Raw genomic sequence first — 8,097 nt, forward strand, 5'->3', positions numbered from 1 at the left:
CTAGATATGCCCTGTTTGTTGGAAGCACAGTTCTTTTTTTGAGCTAGCTCACTGTACTGGCCCTATAGAAAACACTGTAGAGTGTAAGAATGCCGTTTTCTCAAAAGCAGTGTGTTTTTCTTTATGGCAAAAGGGTTCAATTAAACTTCCTAAAAGGAGTTGAATCACATTCAGTTTCAAGTTGTAGCAGCAAGTGTTAATTCAGGGTAAGAACACCACTCTTGTGTTATTCTGGTCATACACAGTGCAAATAGATTTCGCGTCTTTTCCCAGCAAGTACAGTGTATGGACTGAAGAGAAGCTCCTGTTTTACTTAGTTTCCAATCCTGAGTTGAACTAGATATTCCCCGTTTGTGTAGGAAGCACAGTTCTTTTGTTTTGAGCTAACTCACTGTACTGGCCCTATAGGAAACACAGTACAGTGGAAGAATTCCCTTTTCTCAAAAGCAGAGTGTTTTTCTTGTATGGCAAAGTAGGGTTCGATTAAACTTCCTAATCGGAGTTGAATCACATTCAGTTTCATGTGCTAACAGCAAGTGTTACTCCAGGTTAAGAACACCACTCTTGTGCTATTCTGGCCATAAACAGTACAAATAGCGTTCTCGCTTGTTCCCAGCAATCACAGTGTGTTGGACTGAAGAGAAGCTCGTGTTTTACTTAGTGTCCAATACTGAGTTGACCTAGATATGCCCCGTTTGTTGAGGAAGCACAGTTCTTTTGTTTTGAGCTAGCTCTCTGTAATATCCCTATGGAAAACACAGAAGAATGCAAGTATGCCCTTTTCTCAAAAGCTGTGTGTTTTGCTTGTATGGCAAAACGGTTCAATTAAACTTCCTAAACGGAGTTGAATCACATACAGCTTCAAGTTCTAGGAGCAAGTGTTAATTCAGGGTAATAACACCACTCTTGTGTTATTCTGGTCATACACAGTGCAAATAGATTTCGCGTCTGTTCCCAGCAAGTACAGTGTATTGGACTGAAGAGAAGCTCCTGTTTTACTTAGTTTCCAATACTGAGTTGAACTAGATATGCCCTAAGTGTGTAGGAAGCACAGTTCTTTTGTTTTGCTACCTCACTGTACTGCCCCTATAGGAAACACATTAAACTGTAAGAATGCCCTTTTCTCCCATCCCTGGGCACCAGCCACTCCGGGAGGACCTGCCCAACTTGGCACCAGGTTCTGGCCACCGGGCATCTCCCCTTCTAGCCCCACCCGGAGGGATCCCCTTTTCCAAGCCCCCGGCAGCCCCTGCAGTCTCCGTGCCCTGCCCCCACTCCCATCTGCCCAAGACCCCAGCCACTTCCTGAGACTTGGAGACCGGCCCCCATCTCCCAGTCTGCCCCTGACTTCCCTTCTGGACCAGAGGTGAGTACCCGGGTCCAACCAGGACCCCATCCCTGGGCAACAGCCACTCCGGGGAGGCCTGCCCAGCTTGGCGCCGGGTTCTGGCCATTGGGCAGTTCCCCTTCTAGCCCCACTGGGAGGGATCCCCTTTTCCAAGCCTCCCGACAGCCCCTGCAGTCTCTGCGCCCTGCCCCCACGCCCATCTGCCCAAGACCTCAGCCACTTCCTGAGACTTAAAGACTGGCCCCCAGCTCCCATCCTGCCCCCGACTTCCCTTCTGGACCAGAGGTGAGTGCCTGGGTCCAGCCCGGACCCCATCCCTGGGCACCAGCCACTCCGGGAGAACCTGCCCAACTTGGCACCAGGTTCTGGCCACCGGACAGCTCCTCTTCTAGTCCCACCGGGAGGGATCCCCTTTTCCAAGCCCCCGGCAGCCCCTGCAGTCTCTGCCACCTGCCCCCACGCCCATCTGCCCAAGACCCCAGCCACTTCCTGAGACTTAGAGACCGGCCCCCAGCTCCCAGCCTGCCCCCGACTTCCCTTCTGGACCAGAGGTGAGTACCCGGGTCCAACCCGAACCCCATCCCTGGGCACCAGCCTCTCCGGGGAGGCCTGCCCAGCTTGGCGCTGGGTTCTGGCCACCGGGCAGCTCCCCTTCTAGCCCCACCGGGAGCGATCCCCTTTTCCAAGCCCCCCGGCAGCCCCTGCAGTCTCTGCGCCCTGCCCCCACGCCCATCAGCCCAAGACCCCAGCCACTTCCTGAGACTTAGAGACCGACCCGCAGCTCCCAGCCTGCCCCAGACTTCCTTTCTGGACCAGAGGTGAGTGCCTGGGTCTAACCCGGACCCCATCCCTGGGCACCAGCCACTCCGGGAGGACCTGCCCAACTTGGCACCAGGTTCTGGCCACCGGACAGCTCCCCTTCTAGCCCCACCGGGAGGGATCCCCTTTTCCGGCCCCCCCGGAAGCCCCTGCAATCTCCGTGCCCTGCTCCCACGCCCATCTGCCCAAGACCCCAGCCACTTTCTGAGACTTAGAGACCGGCCCCCAGCTCCCAGCCAGTTCCCGACTGCCATTCTGGACCAGAGCCTGCCCCTGACTTCCCTTCTGGACCAAAGAGTTGGACAAGAGAACTCCCTTTTTGACAAGAGAGAGAGTGTTCCTGAATCTGTCAGCTCTTTGTGAAACAAGTACACTGATAAGACCAAGAAGGAACCAGAAGGAGATGGGCAGACGTCAAGGCAGAAGTACATACAGCAAAATGAAGAGCAATACAGCATCACCAGAACCTAGCTCACCTCCAACATCTAGACCTGAACACCAAAAATTGGAAGAAGCAGAAGAAAGTAGCCTTATGAGTAACTTCATGAAGAAGGTCGAGGCTTGTGTAGAGGAAAAGACAAGAAAATTGGAAGAACGCTGTAAACAACTAGAGGAAAGGGCAAACAAATTAGAAGAAAACAATAAAGCCCTCCAAGAAAACAATAAAGTCCTGGAAGAAAACATTAAAGTCCTGGAAGAAAACAATAAAGCACTGAAAGAAAATCATGAAAAAGCAATGAAACAAACAAAGGAAACAGTCCAAGAACTGAAAAGGGAAATTGAAAAAATAAAAAAGACACAAACAGAGGGAATGCTGGAAATAGAAAACCTGAGTAAAAGATCAGGAACTTCGGATGCAAGTATAACCAACAGAATGCAAGAGATGGAAGAGAGGATTTCTGGCATTGAAGATACAGTAGAAGAAATAGTTCCATCAGTAGAAGGAAACACTAAAGCCAACAAAGTCATGAACCAAAATGTCCAAGAAATCTGGGACACCATAAAAAGACCAAACCTACGAATTATAGGGATAGAAGAAGGTGAAGAATACCAACTCAAAAGCACAGAAAATATATTCAACAAAATTATAGAAGAAAACTTTCCCAACTTAAAGAAGGAAATGCCTATGAAGATACAAGAAGCCTATAGAACACCAAACAGACTAGACCCCCCAAAAAAGTCCCCTCGACACATAATAATTAAACAACTAAATGTACAGAATAAAGAAAGAATATTAAGAGCAGCCAAGGAAAAAGGCCAAGTGACCTATAAAGGTAAACCCATCAGAATAACACCCGATTTCTCAATGGAGACTTTGAAAGCCAGAAGGACCTGGACAGATGTAATGCAGACACTAAGAGACCATGGATGTCAGCCCAGACTAATATACCCAGCAAAACTTTCAATCATCATAGACGGAAGGAACAAGACATTCGTAGACAAAGCCAGATTTAAACAATACCTATCCACAAACCGAGCCCTACAGAAAGCACTAGAAGGAAAATTCCAACCGAAGGAAGTCATATACACACTCGAAAACACAGGCAATAGATAAAGCCACAACAGTAAACCCCAAAGAAGGGAAGTACACACACACTACCACCAAAAATAACAGGGATGAAGAATCACTGGTCATTAATATCCCTTAATATCAAAGGAGTTAATTCACCTATAAAAAGACATAGACTTACAGAATGGATACGAAAGCAGAACCCAACTTTCTGCTGCATACAAGAAACACATCTCAAATTCAAAGACAGACACTACCTAAGAATAAAAGGCTGGGAAAAGACTTTCCAATCAAATGGTCTTAAGAAACAAGCAGGGGTAGCCATCCTGATATCCAACAAATTAGACTTCAAACTAAAATCAATCAAAAGAGATCAAGAAGGACATTACATACTCATCACAGGAAAGATCCACCAAGATGAAGTTTCAATTCTGAACATTTATGCCCCAAACACAAGGGCACCCACATATGTAAAAGAAACATTACTAAAGCTTAAACCACATATAAAACCCCACACATTAATAGTGGGAGATCTCAACACCCCACTTTCACCACTGGACAGATCTCCCAAATCGAAACTTAACAGAGAAATAAAGGACTTATCTGATGTCATGACCCAATTGGACCTAATAGATATCTACAGAACATTCCATCCTAACAAGAAAGAATATACATTCTTCTCAGCACCCCATGGAACTTTCTCTAAAATTGACCACATACTTGGCCACAAAGCAAATCTCAACAGATACAAAACAATTAGAATAACCTCCTGTGTTCTATCAGACCACCATGGTTTAAAGTTAGATTTCAACAACAACAAAAACTACAGAAAACCTACAATCTCATGGAAACTGAATAATGCTCAACTGAATCACCAATGGGTTAAGGAAGAAATAAAGAAAGAAATTAAAGACTTCCTAGAGATCAATGAAAATGAAGACACCACATACCCAAACTTATGGGACACTATGAAAGCAGTGCTAAGAGGGAAATTCATAGCACTAAATGCCCACATAAAGAAGTTGGAGAAATCTCACACTAGTGACTTAACAGCACACCTGAAAGCTCTAGAACAAGAAGAAGCAAAGTCTCCCAGGAAGAATAGACGCCAGGAAATTATCAAAGTGAGAGGTGAAATAAATAAATTAGAAACTAAGAGAATAATACAAAAAATTAATGAAACAAAGAGTTGGTTCTTTGAGAAAATCAACAAGATAGACAAGCCCTTATCCAAACTAACCAAAAGACAGAGAGAGAGAATCCAAATCAACAAAATTAGAAATGAAAAGGGGGACATAACAACAGACATTGAGGAAATCCAGAGAATTATAAGGTCATATTTCGAAAACCTCTACTCCACAAAACTGGAAAACCTAAAAGAAATGGACATTTTTCTGGATAAGTACCACATACCTAAATTAAATCAAGACCAGATAAACTATTTAAATAGCCCAATAACCCCTAAGGAAATGGAAACAGTCATTAAAAGTCTCCCAACCAAAAAAAGCCCAGGACCAGATGGTTTCAGCGCAGAATTCTACCAGATCTTCAAAGAAGAGTTAATTCCAATACTCTCTAAATTGTTCCACATAATAGAAACAGAAGGAACATTACCAAACTCCTTCTATGAGGCTACAATTACACTGATTCCTAAACCAAACTAGGATGCAACAAAGAAAGAGAACTACAGACCGATCTCCCTCATGAACATTGATGCAAAAATACTCAATAAAATATTGGCAAACAGACTCCAAGAACACTTCAGAACAATTATCCACCATGATCAAGTAGGCTTCATCCCAGGGATGCAAGGGTGGTTCAACATACGAAAGTCCATCAATGTAATACACCATATAAACAAACTCAAAGAAAAAAACCACATGAGCATTTCACTAGATGCAGAAAAGGCATTTGACAAAATCCAACACCCCTTCATGATAAAAGTCTTGGAGCGATCAGGAATACGGGGAACATACCTAAACATAATAAAGGCAATATATAGCAAACCAACAGCCAACATCAAATTAAATGGAGAGAAACTCAAAGCAATTCCACTCAAATCAGGAACAAGGCAAGGCTGTCCACTCTCCCCATACTTATTCAATATAGTACTTGAAGTTCTAGCCATAGCAATAAGACAACATAAGGAGATTAAGGGGATACAAATTGGAAAGGAAGAAGTCAAGCTTTCCCTATTTGCAGATGACATGATAGTATACTTGAGTGACCCCAAAGATTCCACCCAGGAATTGATAAAGCTTATAAACACCTTCAGCAACTTAGCAGGATACAAGATCAACTCAAAAAAATCAGTAGCCCTCCTATATACAATGGACAAAGAAGCTGAGAAGACAATTATAGATACATCACCCTTTACAATAGCCAAAAATGACATAAAATACTTTGGGGTAACACTAACCAAGCAAGTGAAGGACCTATATGACAAGAACTTTAAGTCCCTGAAAAAAGAAATTGAAGAAGATGTCAGAAAATGGAAAGATCTCCCATGCTCATGGATAGGCAGTGTTAACATAGTAAAAATGGCAATCTTACCAAAAGCAATCTACAGATTCAATGCAATCCCCATCAAAATACCAACACAATTCTTCACAGACCTGGAAAGAATAATACTTAACTTCATATGGAAAAACAAAAAACCCAGGATAGCTAAAAGAAACCTGTACAATAAAACAACTTCTGGAGGCATCACAATCCCTGACTTCAAGCTCTACTATAGAGCTACAGTAATAAAAACAGCTTGGTATTGGCATAAAAACCGACCTGTGAACCAATGGAATCGAATTGAAGACCCTGACATTAACCCACACACCTATGGACATATAAATTTGACAAAGAAGCCAAAAGTGTACAATGGAAAAAAGAAAGCATCTTCAACAAATGGTGCTGGCATAACTGGATATCAACGTGTAGAAGGCTGCAAATAGATCCATATCTGTCACCATGCACAAAACTTAAGTCCAAGTGGATAAAAGACCTCAACATTAATCCAGCTACTCTAAACCTGCTAGAAGAGAAAGTAGGAAGTAGTCTTGAATGCATTGGCATAGGAGATCCCTTCCTAAATATAACACCAGTAGCGCAGACACTGAGACAAACAATCAATCAATGGGACCTCTTGAAACTGAGAAGCTTTTGTAGAGCAAAGGATACGGTCAACAAGGCAAAGCGACAGCCTACAGAATGGGAAAAGATCTTCACCAACCCCACAGGTGACAGAGGACTGATATCCAGAATATATAAGGAACTCAAGAAATTAGACATCAAAACAACCAACAGTCCAATTGAGAAATGGGCTTCAGAACTAAACAGAGAATTCTCAACAGAGGAAACCCAAATGGCTGAAAGACATTTAAGAAATTGCTCAACATCCCTAATCATCAGGGAAATGCAAATCAAAACAACTCTGAGATACCACCTTACGCCTGTCAGAGTGGCTAAGATCAAAAACACTGAAGACACTTTATGCTGGAGAGGTTGTGGAACTAGGGGAACTCTCCTCCACTGCTGGTGGGAATGCAAGCTTGTACAACCACTTTGGAAATCAATATGGCGCTTTCTTAGAAAATTGGGAATCAATCTCCCCCAAGATCCAGCTATACCACTTTCGGGCATATACCCAAGAAATGCTCAATCATACCACAAGAGCACTTGCTCAGCTATGTTCATATCAGCATTGTTTGTAATAGCCAAAACCTGGAAACAACCTAGATGCCCTTCAACTGAAGAATGGATAAATAAATTGTGGCACATATACACAATGGAATACTACTCAGCAGAGAAAAACAATGACATCATACAGTTTGCAGACAAATGGATCGATCTAGAAAAAATCATCCTGAGTGAGGTGACCCAGACTCAGAAAGACAAATATGGTATGTACTCACTCATTGGAAGATGCTAGATGTGGAACAAGGATGACTGGACTGCTACTCACATCACCAGTGAGGCTACCTGGAAAACGAGACCCAAAAAATACACGGAGAAATGGATGAGATCTACATGAACAACCTGGTCATGAGTGGGAACAATGAAGGGCAACGGTCAAGGGAAAGAGAGTGGGAGATCCTAGCTGGATCAAGAAAAGAGAGGGAGAATAAGAAATAGGAGACCATGTTAAATGAAGACCACATGAGAAGGGGAGGAAGCAGAGAGCTAGGGAGTCCCATGGAGATCCACAAAGATACCCCCACAAAAGACTGCTGGCAATGGTCGAGAGACGGCAGGAACTGACCTACTCTGGTGATGGGATGGCCAGACACCCTGTTAGTTGTGCCATAAACCCCATCCAAGGAAGGTCTGAGGAATCTGGATGCAGACATCCACGGCTGGGCCCCTGGTGGAGCACTGGGATTCTAATTAGTGAGAAAGAAGAGGGTTTATATGAGCGAGAATTGTTGAA

This window comes from Peromyscus maniculatus, chromosome 9 (assembly GCF_049852395.1).
Source record: "Peromyscus maniculatus bairdii isolate BWxNUB_F1_BW_parent chromosome 9, HU_Pman_BW_mat_3.1, whole genome shotgun sequence".
In the NCBI taxonomy this organism is placed as follows: domain Eukaryota; kingdom Metazoa; phylum Chordata; class Mammalia; order Rodentia; family Cricetidae; genus Peromyscus; species Peromyscus maniculatus.